The sequence below is a fragment of the Callorhinus ursinus genome, unplaced genomic scaffold (assembly GCF_003265705.2).
Source record: "Callorhinus ursinus isolate GAN/ISIS: 27379988/994484 unplaced genomic scaffold, GSC_fseal_2.0 scaffold25, whole genome shotgun sequence".
NCBI lineage: Eukaryota > Metazoa > Chordata > Mammalia > Carnivora > Otariidae > Callorhinus > Callorhinus ursinus.
Genome location: NW_027397087.1, coordinates 40,250,224 through 40,263,587, shown reverse-complemented (window position 1 = coordinate 40,263,587; position 13,364 = coordinate 40,250,224).

Genomic DNA, 13,364 nt, shown 5'->3' with positions numbered 1-13,364 from the left:
TGAACTCAGATGGACAGACGGGATACGGAGAAAGGCATCTACCTCATCTGCTACAGTCCCAAGGGAGCTACACTTTCATGAGCACCCACTAATAACCCAAGTAAATGAGAAATAGAAACTGCCACCTGACTATTTTGGGGCCCTCATGCCACTGAACCAATAGCCAGAGGAGAGGTTATAATACTGGATGGAGTGGTAAGTCCAGTTAACAATGAGGGCAGAGAGGACCCTACCTGGTATCCAGGGGGAAATCACTAGGGTGCCTCTCTTTTTCCATCTCCAACAGAAAAGTTTAAAGAACCCCAAAAAAGGCAAAAACCAATAAAGGCAAGACCAGTAGGACCAGTAGGACTCAGATCCTTCAGGAATGAAGGTTTCGGTCACTACCCAGGTGAAAAACCACAATCAGTCAAAGCACTGACTGAGGACAATAGAAGCATGGAATGAGTAGTGAAAGAAGAAAGTGATAAATATCAACTCTGCCCTTATGACCAGTTATAGAAATAACTAACAGCTATGCATATTTTCTTATGTACATATTAATGTTAACCATTTTTTTTCTCCTTCTTCCTGTACTATTTTGCACAAAGAAGGTCAATGGCATTTAACTTTGCCAATTAATTCATATGTCACCAGACCATAAGAAACAGGGTTTATTGGGAAAGACTGAATTCCCTAGAGATCTTGGACTTTAAAATGTCAATGATAACTTACCTCACCCACGTTGAGATGACAAGGGCATCTTAATGTGTGTGAAACATAGTTGCATCCTGTTAGAAAGAAGTATGATACTATGATAAAGGAGGTAAATATTTTGAATACCAAACAATGTGGACCGTGACACTTATTTGCCTGTTTGCTCTTGGTCCATTCCTGATCTTCCCCCTGCTCTGCCCTGACTCTAGGAGAACTATAATTTCTGGCACCCTTGGCAAGTGGATTCCAGGTAGATTTGGCCAGTGAGAGACCCTGACAGAATACTGGAGGGTGGGAGGAGGGAGCAATCGGGGTATTATGCTCTCTCACTCCTTCTCAGACAACATGTCCATTAATGGCTATGTTTCCTCCATGTCTCAGCTCTCTCCAAACAGTCTAGAAGATGGAAAAGGCCAGCTGTTCCCTAGACCTTCAGGAGGGAGTGTGACCCTACCAACATCTTCATTTCAGCCCAAACTGAATTGAGACTTCTGACCTCCAAAACTGTAAGAGAGTAAATAAATGTTGTTTTAAGCCACTAAGATTATCACAATCTATCACAGTAGCCAGAGGAAACTAATAAAGGAACCAACATTCCTTTGTGTACTTTTATATACCTGCACTTTACATGTGTTATCTAATCTAGTCCTCATAACAACCCTAGGAGATAGGTATTTTAAATATGAGGAAATCAAAATACAGGGCAATTAAGGAACTTGCTCCAGGTGTGACACTTAGTAAGAGACAAATCCAGCCAGGGCCACCTGACTATAAAGTCCATGTTCTTTCCATAATGTCACACAGATCTCATCTCTCTGGGCTTTGGTTTCTCCACTTTCCTTCCACTGCACTGACCCCCAGAAGTCACAGGCGTACCTGGGAAATGAGTTAGTATGTTACAGCCACCTCCAGAAGGAGGAGGGTTCAAGTTTGTCATGTGACTGCCATTTTCTTGGGCAGAAAACTGCTCAGAGGATCAGTGAATCTGGAGCAGTCAACCAAGGTGTATTTTGTCCCATTCCCTGGAAATACTAAATCGAATCCTCTAAATTTAATCTCATGGAGAAGAGGTGCTACCACCTCCATCCAAGAAAAGTATCTTGACATTAGAAAGGTGTTGAGTTTTGCACACTGGCTTCAGCAACTTCGTGAATGGGGGTCTCATTGTGGTGCATCATGGGGATCAACTCAGCCTCCATGGGGTATCTTCCTGCATTGCAAAGCCAGGGTAGCTGAAAACTGCCTTTTCTAGGTTCCTTTGCAACTAGGTTTCTGAATGTGAGTTAGTTTCTGATAATGGGATAAACTCGTGAAATATGACACATAGAAGTGAGATAAAGTTTAAAGCCACTTTGTTAGCCTCTATCCTATCAAGAAAACCTGTGAAAATGTGAATTCTTTCTGCAGCTGGATTCCAGTGGCCATTTTCCAGCTTTCTGAGTACTAAGAGGCAATGACATCATCTATGGTGGTAGGTGGTGGCAGCTTCTGGATTACAGTTTCCAGACTCCTGGATCAAAGCTATGGAGGTGTGTCTTAAATAATTCCAATGATGACCTTGGAAAGTTGCTGATGGTCCAGTTCTTTTTCTGGGAATAATTTCTAGTGATCCAGTATGGATCTTGCTCTCCTCGATCTTATATGCATCAGTTTCTTATAATAAGTTTCTTCCTGTAAAAAAAACCTGGAATGGTTTCTACTTTCTCCATTGAAACTTATAGATTTCTCCATTGAAACTGAAAGATATAACTTTCAACTGAAAAAGCAAATATGACAAATTCAACTTAGAACATATTTAATTTGAGTTGCCACTGAAGTGTAGAAATCCAGTTGTTCAACAAATATCTATTAACCTCTACTGTGTCAGAAACTGTGCGAGTCAGTGAAGAAAGACCAGTGAAAAAGAGACCTAGCTACCCTTTTAAGTGACTTAATTCAGCTTAGAAAGGCAGACACATAATCATGATTGCAGTGTTATAAATACTCCAGTAGGTAGAGTACCCTGTATCATAACGGTACACAAGAGAGTCACCTAACCCAAAATTAGGGCCCAGGAGCATATCCTGGAGGAAGTGATATCTGAGACTTTGAATTAATCAGAGTTCACAGAACCTAACACTGATTCAGGTAAGCAGAAAATAAATTTGTTTAAATGATATAGGAATTTGAATATGGACTATACATTAGATAATGTATATCAATGTTACATTTTCTGATTTAGATAATTATATGGTGGTTATGTAAGAGAACACCCATGTTCTCATGAAATACACACTGAAGTATTTAGGGATATGGAGCAATGTTTACAACTTACTCTCAGATGAATCAGAAAAAAATATGCGCACGTATATGTGTGTGTTGCAAAAATAGTTAAGGAACTGGGCACCTGGGTGGCTTAGTCAGTTAAGTGTCTGACTCTTAATCTCAGCTCAGGTTTTGATCTCAGGATTGTGAGTTCACACCCTGCGTTTGAGCCCTTAAAAAAAAGTTAAGGAACTCCCATATTCCTTTCATTTAAATTTACTTTGCTTCATTTGCTTTACCATTCTTCCCCACGCTTGCTCTCTTTCTCCTTCTCCCTTCCTCCTAAGGGCATATGGTTCCTTAACTAATCTTGGCAATTTGGCTGATAAGTATGAAATTATAAAAATCAAACTTTGCAAACAAAAAATACATGATATAGAAGCTGTTTACAGAATTGGCAGGAGGGCAGGAGAACATGTTTCAGGCTCATTGTTACCCAACCAGAAACATATCCAAAATTCACACCCTGGAATTTGTCACTGAAGGCACCACTGCTGCCCAAGGAACTGGATCATTCTGTAATGTTGCTGTTGTCTAGCAGTCCCCGCAGTCCTCCTGTGGCTTACTCCTGTTATTGAGTATTGGGAGATTGTGTCTGGTTGGAACACGTACCCACAACTTAACTGTAAGGAAGGTAAGAAAGTGAGTATTTGCCAGTTTCAGCTTCTAGAGTGAGAGGCAGACTTTAAGGTGGGGAATTCTCCAATCATCAAGAAGAAAACAGATGCTAGATGAAAAAAGGTGAGAATATTCACTAGAGTTCACTTCCTTACTGCCCCTGTCCAATAGTACCATAAAGTCTTCTTCCCATATTTAATCCTGCAGAAGAAAAAATTAAAATTTGCTCACTCCCTCCCTCAAAGGATGATAACCTCAAATCCCATTGGTAGCTGAATCCAGCTTGAATCTCTGTGTGGTATTCAGTCCTCTTCTGGTCCCATCATGATCCTGTCTCAGAATTCTGTAACCCATGAGTGAAACTGCAGAGCTAACCACCACCAGCATGCCCTGAAAGAAAGGGATGTAAAAGAATAGAAAACTAGTTTAAAATATATGCATCGCAGAACAAGTGAGAAAATTAGGCAGATTCTATAACCTTAATTTCTGCAAATAGTCACAAAGCTGTAATTGATATTTCTAACCTCCATCCTCCACCACCCATTTCATGTTCTCTTGCCCAGAGCAACAACTCTAGCTGCTTAGGCATTATTACCTGCTTGAATGACCCCAATCTTCATTCCCAAGGGATCTGAGCCTTTGGTAGTCTTGCCCACATAAGACTGGTGGACTCTTCCATTAACTTTACCACTGGACACGGCAGTACTAAGAGTAACCCCAAGGAGATCTGTAAGTCCCAGCCATAGTCCTTTAAGCCTCTACTGTTTATCAGTGACACTATCTCCTCTTGATAGTGAGGATCAATCATCCTAGCCAGTACCATTTTTGACCCATCTTCCTAGCGACATGAAGAACTTCAGGCACCCAGGTAGCAGTCTTAATTTCCAATTCAGGAGAACTGTGGGTCCCCTGACAGAAGCATTTCTCTCATGCATACCAAGACCTCTAAACCAGCCCATCAAGAATCGTGGGGATGGAAAACAAAAAATTTTTCTAGTTTGCATTATGTGTGAAAGGTACACTTCCCATTTTCATCTTGGAACCTATACTTTTGCAATGGAAAAAAATAAGACTATATCTTGGTTGCTGACTTAGAGCACACCTTGTAAAGTAACACCTTAACCTTGGAAAATCTTCCTGCTAGCATGATTACTGAGTTTTCAATAGACATCATACCTCTCTATAAGACCACTTTTTTCTGAGTGATGGAATAAATAAATGATAAGACCAGTGAATCCCATAGACATCAGTTCATTGCCTTAACTCTTTCATCATAAAGTGAGTTTTCCATGTCAGAAGCAATACATGGGATAACATGATGGTGTATAAGATATTTAAGGGCTATGGATAGTGGTATGGTCTGAGGCATGGTGGGCAGGGATATCGGATGGTACCATCAGACAGCAATTATCCAAAGACTACCATATATTCCACTTCAATTCTAGGCATCCTACTTCACAATCAATGCCTTAATTTTCACATAAGAGAAAGGCTGTGTGTCAATAAGTGTCTAAATTCAGCAAATGAAATTTAAACCTGGTTTTCAGCCATCTACAGGTATAGGAAGCCAGCTGATGGTTTTCAGTCCACATCTCCAATCATAGTCACTGCCCAACACAGTTCAAAGAAGGATCACATAGACTAGTGTGTTCGTTATGTTTCTGATCAATACCCATTACCATAAAGATGAGATTTGATTGAAGAAAAATGTGTACAAAACAAATGATGGAGGGGCGCCTGGGTGGCTCAGTCGGTTAAGCAGCTGCCTTCGGCTCAGGTCATGATCCTGGGATCAAGCCCCGCGTCAGGCTCCCTGCTCAGCAGAGAGCCTGCTTCTCCCTCTCTGCCTGCCTCTCTGCTTACTTGTGCTCTCTATCGCTCTGTCAAATAAAATAAAATCTTAAAAAAAAATGATGGATTTAGTACTAGATACCAGAAAGCAAAATTAAAAAAAAAGTAAATGATTGGAAATAATAATTTCTCAGTTGAATCTTTCTCTAACCAAGAGAAGGTTCAAAATACTATATTTAAGTTCCTGAATACAGATCATAACTGTAGATCACCTGCATCAACTAGTTACCAATCCAATGCTTCTGATGCTTGAAGAGCCCTTTGTTTTGTTTTCACCAGTTGATCATCCAGCTTGTGTTTGAAAATCTAAGAGGACAGAAAATTCAGCCTAACCTGAGAGCACTCTAATAGCTAAAAAACTCTCTGTGGTAAATGGAATTTCTTGTCACTGTAATTTACACCCTTGAAGCTAATTTCACATCTTGAAGTCTTTCATATTTCATTGTTAATGAAATTTCTACAAACACACACAATCTTCCATATAGAAAGTGAGTAAAAATCTATTAAAACACTTTAGGAATATATAGTTATGTATGCCAAGATATGCTGTGATCCAATTTTAGTGATTTTTTTAAATTAAAGTTGCAGTTGAGGAGTTGCTTCCTACAATAACTTAGGGTCATGTGGTCTTTCCAGGTATTAAAAATCCATTGGATGAATGACTGCTTTCTTACTCTGGAGAAAGAATTGGATGCCCGTAGTTTATTTGGCAGAGATTTTAAGGAAGTTTCCCTAGAAACAACCTGAGATGGGTATTTGTTTGTGTGTGATTTATTGGAGTGCAATCAGAAGAGACAGGGAGAGGAGGGAGGAAGGTAGGATAGGCAAGAAATTATGCAAGAATGGGGTTTCGGGTGAAATCTAGTTTCAGCTTCATCCTACAAGAAGCTGAAGAGTATAAAGTATACTGCAGAGTCTGTCTTGCCTTGAAGCAAGGGAGTAGAATTTTTGTACATATGCCCCAATCAATTATTGGTCACAGTTCATGAAATGGGAGGTTGGTAGAACTCCCAGGAGGCTTCAAACATATAAGAGAAATCTTCCAGAGAAAGTTACAGGTATGACCCATTATTCCAAATACCTGTGGTAGCTGGTCAATGGACACAACAACCAAAGTGGAAGAAGGGATCTCAGAAGATCTAGGCAGAGGATCAACAGTGGCTGCCAAGGTCTACCTCTTGCACTGTTCAGATCCATGTGCTTTACTCATTGGGTTCACTCTATCCTGTCACGGCTTCTCCACGATTCTAGTCAATTACAATTTCTGGCAAAACATAAGAAAGGAAGGTTTGTGAGATGAGCTACAGCTTCTGCTGCTGTAGCTGGACCCAAGGCCATCATTGATATTCATCATCTCTCTCCTCTACCATCCAATCTAGATTCTCCTCACCCTCAGGTAGTCCTTTGCTGGTCTAGGTGGTTTGTCTGGTGGGATGACTCAATCCGCATCTTGGAGGAGCCTGAGCTCCTGATTACTATGCCCTTATCAGCTATAATTCCATTTATAGTTAAAACTGCCATAAGAGTACCAAGAGACTCCTTAGTGGATCATCCAAGTGCCAAACGTTTCTTAAAAAAAAAAAAGATTTACTTATTTTTATTTGAGAGAGAGAGTGCAAAAGTGTGGGGAGGGGCAGAGGGCAAGGCAGAGAGAGAATCTCAAGCAGATTCCCCACTGAACATGGAGCCCGATGCAGGACTCAGTCTCACGACTCTGAGAACATGACCTGAGGTGAAATCAAGAGTCAGACGCTTAAGGGCGCCTGGGTGGCTCAGATGGTTAAGCGTCTGCCTTCGGCTCAGGTCATGATCCCAGGGTCCTGGGATCGAGCCCCACATCGGGCTCCCTGCTCCTTGGGAGCCTGCTTCTCCCTCTGCCTCTCTCTCTCTCTGTCTCTCATGAATAAATAAATAAAATCTTAAAAAAAAAAAAAGAGTCAGACGCTTAACCAACTGAGCCACCTCTGCCCCCTGCAAGGGCCAAACATTTCTGCCTCTCCCCACTATGCAGCAGCAGACCTGTCTCCTCATGATTATCCAAATCAATTTCCTTCACAAGATGGTAACTCCTTTCTACTGGCACAAAGAACCCAAAGTGGCAAGGTGGCAGTCGTAGTATTAAGTTCAATGGGACTCTTTGTTCCCTGGTAGAAGTATACTCTTTCTGGAAGGCAGGATATCTAGAATCATTGGACCTAAAGTTAGGGGGACCAAAAACCCAAATTCTTCCAACGGGTTTCAGAGATTGATGGCGACCAGGGCTGCTCCTACTTCCACTCTCTGGTTCTCAGACTGATGTATGGTACTGACTGGGGACATAGCACTAGACAATGATTGCTGGTTTAAGGAATAAAGAAAGATAGAGACCCATTCTCACAAAGTCATCATAGCCAGATGTTCGTTCTTTACCAAGGCACAGTAGCATACCTGAAGATGCGTTTCAGATGGTTAAAACAGAGTTTAACTCCATTTTCAAAGAAAATTCTCTGCTGCTATAGATGTCATGGCTTCACTCTAGAACCCAAGTGGACTGTGACTCTCCTACTGGAACTTGCTAGGGTAAGTATGTGGGTAATAAATAAAGATTGATTTGTGAAATAATAACATCTTATAGAATCTAACATGTAGAAAGAATTATGATACACGGCACCAATAACAGTAAGGCATGTGGTAGGTAGTAAATGTAATGAAAGGATTCTAAGATCCTTGCATTGTTCAGGAGAAATAAATAATTCTAATTTATATTAGAGAAATTTTTATAAATCAAAGGTGTTTGTCATAATCACTTTGATAACACTAAAGGAACAATAAATCAGTGTATAACTAGCAAGCTAATAAGAGAAAAAACCAAAATAATAAAAAGAAAATTAATTTTAAAAAGGCAAGAAAAGGGAGAAAAAAGAATATAGAACATATCAGACAGATAGAAAAGAAATAGTAAGATGATGGCTTTAAACCCAAATCTCTGAGTCACTACATCAAAAATAGAATAAGTAAATTAGAAGTCAAAAATTTTAAGAACTGAATGTAAATCTTCAACTGTATGCTGCTTTCAAGAAATACACCTTAAATATAAAGATACAGTGAGGCTAAACGTAAATGAATAGGAGAATTATACCTGCAAACTGTAATGAAAAGAACCCTGATGTACTTATACTAACATCAGACAAGGTAGTCATTATGACAAAAGGCTTTACTAAAGGTAAAGATAACATTTCATAATGTCAAAAAGTCAATCTGCCAGAAAGATATAAAAATAATAAATTTGTATGTCCTTAATAACATAGCCTCAAATATATATGACAAAAAATGACAAAACTTAAAGTGGTAGAGAAATAACCAGAGTAGAAGATTATGAAATGTATCTCTCAGTAACCGATAAAACAAGCAGAAAAAATATCAGTATAGGTATAAAAGATCCATACTCTGCAATGAACAAATGTTACCTAATTGATATACATAGAAAACTGCAATCAACAACTTCAGAATATGATTTTTTTTTCCCCAGTGCACATTGTGTGGAACTCTTTAGAAAAAGACAAGGGAAGCAGGAGACCAAGATCTGGCCTCTGTAATAGAATAAATAACAGATACAGTCATGTCTGTCTTTCCCCCTTGTGTTCCAATTCTACTCTCCTATTGAGTGCTGGGTGAAGGAGGTTGTTTAGCTAGAGCATGAGAGATACCGTTCACTTTGGGTATTATGAGTTAAATGTAAGAGTAGAGACCAGGAGACTCAAAGGTCTAGTTTGTTATATTCTATTCCAAAATAGACTACACATTCCTAGATGTGAGATGGCTCTAGATGAAGCAGCATTTGTGGTGGGAGGGGGAAACATGCAACTAGAAAGGGAGAAGATGAGGAAAAGCATATCAGGCAAAAGTTGGATACACAGAATTGACACCAAGAAATTACTAAGACAGAATATGGATATTTGGTGAGGATTTTTAGCTTGTCCCCAGACCTTATATGACACTCTAGGGTGTGTTCCTCTGCTTTCTTAAGCTATTTCACTGATAGTAGTGGCTTCCTTTGTACCTTATTTTTGCATAAGGTATATCTGCCTTCGAAAGTATATATAACACATACAGAAAAACTCTGGGAAGTTAAACATCAATGTTAATGGCCGTTATAAGAATGGGATTTGTGATTTTTTTTTTGCTTATTTGTATATACTGACTTTCCTAAAATAAATAAGTAAGCATGCATTATATTTGTAATTCCTTTGTTTCTGCACTACATCACAGTACAAATCTTTTTTTTTTTTTTTTAACAGAAACCAACCTCAAAAACCCACAGACCTTAGTTTGATCTTGAATCCAAAAAACTGAAGCCCAAATCACGTACAAGTCCCAGGACACCATCTTGTGATGGAGTTGCAATCATAGCAACTGTGTTTTCTCTGTTAGCTGGATCTGAGAACATATAAAGCTTAGTGTGACTATAAAGCAATCCTGAGTTTTCATCCTACAAACACCCAAAACTTATACATTCAGGAAGTTTTGTCTTTCAAAGAAGCTACTCTGCTCATATCAGTTTTGAGTTCCTCTGACAAAACAGTCTTCAGAGCTGGTTGAGTAATGCCAAAAGAAAATCAATTTCATTATAATTCATAAAAACTCCTACGTAGTCCACAACCTTACTCTTCTTTTTGCTCCTTGTCTCACTTCCTTCTTTAGCTAAGTTTTATCCCTCCCTTCTTTGTACTCTTTATTTTTACTGCTACTGTGTTTGACTAAGACTTTAAGGACCTGTTGTTGAAAACCTGGGGAAAAGAGTGTGGGAAAGTGTTCTGAGGCTGAATAAAGACTAGGACTTGGGGAGCGGAACTGGGAGGTGGCTGGACAGTTCGATTGTGAGGCCCAAAGGTAAGGTGACATTATAATTTATCACCCCATTCTGGAATACTTTCGAGAATGAAAGGGGACATGATTAACAATTATGCCAGGTCAACCGGGATATGCAGTTGCCCTGTGGATTTAGGGAGCAAGTCAGGGAAGGCATCTGACTAATATCTGTCCATTTGGGTTGCCTTTAGGGCAGAGATGGGTGTAACTGGCCTGGGGCCATAAATGTGAATTGCCGGATATAGAGGATAGCTTCTATTTGAGGATAGAGCTGTCATTACATTTGATCATTGATTCATGTTTAATTTAAGGAACCCTCATTCAGTAAGAAACAGTTACATTGAATTTCTTGGAATTACTTCTTATAGGTTATTAAGATTTTATGACCACTTTACACACTTGTGGATACTCCTTGGAAAGAAAAATATTCTCTAGGTATTGTAACAGTACCACCCACCTGCCTATATTCTGTCACCATCTAGGACTCCATTATAACCCTGGGATTTTCACATCTCCTCTCCTCAAAAGACTAATAAAAGATTAAACAACCAACAAAATCCTTCTAATTGTGTGATCATTCAGTCTAAGTTGTTCCTTCAGTCACTGCCCTATAGTCTGATCCTTTATCTTGTGTTTCCCAACTTTGGAAAAGCTACAAATTCATTGAGTTTGTTGGCTTTTCTACTTCAGTTGTTTATTGTGCCAAATTTCCCTCATCCCCATGGGAATCAGCCTATAACACAAGTGCCCCCACCATATATGTTAAGTATTGCTTTGTTTTTTAAGCCGCGGTTCATAACACACATTTTACCCAACTCAAGAACTCTATAAACTCCCTTTTCTAATAGTTTCCAAGGTAACTCTCCTATCTATGGCACATACTTCTAACAGAACGTCAGTACAGCAGAAATCATTTCATAAAAATTTATTGAGCTCCTCTTACTAGCAGGGACACTAGTGAAATACAGGTGCAATCACACATTTCCTGACCTCAAGGCTCCCACGTTCTTGCAGTAGGTGTCAACAAATAGTCACAGTAGACTGTGCTAAATACTGGAGCAGAGGAACATATGCACAATGTTGGAACAATGATGAAACAGAGAGACCTGGGAGATCAAAAAGTTTGGTTGGCAGGGAGTTAGAAAAGGCCTCCTTTAGGAAATGCTTGTGTTGGGTCTGGAAGATTGAGTAGGAAGGCCTTTTTTTGATTAACCGTCTGCTTATTTTAAATACTTATTTTTCCCTGAATAAAATGGATTAATTACAGGTAATGACAGTGCATCAATCTTGCCTCTCTTGAGCATAGGTCGTTATTATAATCTGCTTCCTAACAATCCTGACTGTCAAGATCATAAACCTGTGGATTTTAAGGGATGAAGAGTGGCTGGGCGCCTGGGTGGTTCAGTCAGTTAAGCCTCTGCCTTTGGTCAGGTCATGATCCCAGAGTCCTGGGATTGAGCCCAGCGTTGGGCTCCCTGCTCAGTAGGGAGCTTGCTTCTCCCTCTCCCGCTCCCCCTGATTGTGCTCTCTCTCTCTGTCAAGTAAAGGAATACAATCTTTAAAAAGAGAGAGATGAAGAGTTGCTTAGAGACTCCTATAGGGGCTGCCACATCGATCTTTTGGAGACTCTGATGAAAGCAAAACTATAGACCTCATCTCCAGAAATGCACATATGCACAACATTTTGCATGAGATTTGGAGATTATCACACCATTTGGACCTACTTAGCAGCCCTAGGATCTCAAATTCAGATCCTCTGAGCTAACCCAATCCTTTTCCTACAAGGAACAAAACAGGCCCAAGGAGGGAAAGCAGCCAATGTAGGGGCTGAGGGAAGACAGAACCCATGGCTTCTGATGCTCAGACATTTATGCTGTTCACTCCACTGCCTCTTTAGATATCATTAGATTTCCTTTGCCCCCAAACTTCCATGTGTGGAGCCTTTGAGATCGGAAGAACTTCCATAATACCTTGTATCCTTCCCTTTGTAAATGGAATCATATCAGAAGCTAGCCAAAGTTTGCCTTGTACTTACTGGAGAACAATAGGTACAAAGCTGAGTTGGGGACGTTTATTTCTCTTTTTTCACAGACTGCCTCAAAACCCAGAACTGAAGTTAAAATTAAAATGGCTTAGTGATAAAAGCTTTTTCCTTTATTTTCTTTCTTTCTTTGTTTTAGAGAAATCAACTCTAAGGCATAGTCTATATTTAGACTCTGAAACTTAAAACTTTATTCTGCATTCCTCTTTATAACACCTAAAAGATCCCATTTGAACTTACTCTGTTCTGTAAACCTTTCAATGATCTCTGACCAAAAACAATAAAATTCCATCCTGACCCAGGAAATTTGTCTGATTTGTGCCCACTCAGTTTTTCAGTTTGGAACGGGATTCTTACTCCCAATCCAAATAGAAGCTGTGAGAAGAGAAAGAGGACCCAGAAAGCCTTTTCTTCTGTGTGAAAAGGCTTGATCCTAAGTGGAGCAATCAATGAAAGAAAAGGGCTCAAGCTGCAGCCTACAAATTTCTTTGGGTTTAGTGTGCTCAGGATGAGGTACAGAAATTACATAGACCTGCAGACAGACATGGCATAGAAGCCACGAGTATATGCATTCTATCCATAAAGGTTTTCCTGGGTACTTGCTAAGCTATTCCTTCTGTACAATCATCTGCTTTTCTACCCACATGGATGTAAGCTCATATTTATTTACACTTTACTCTACGTGGCAGCTACTGTTCTAAACGCATTATATTATTTAATCTTCACAACTCTTTAAGGTCATCTTATTACTATGCCCATTTTATAAATAAGCAAACAGGTTTTCAAGGGCCAAGTAACTTGGCCAAGGTCACAGAACTTGTAAGTCACGAAATTGAGCCTCAGATAAAAATACCTGGCTTCGGTAGCTGGGTTTGTTGGTCCTGCTCTGGTGAAATAAATAAGTAAGCATACACTGAAGACTGGAAAATGCATACTGTAGGTTGGTTCCTCAAGGCAAACATTTTTCTAGGTACCATATTTTTTTTCACCCAAATCTGCAGCCTTT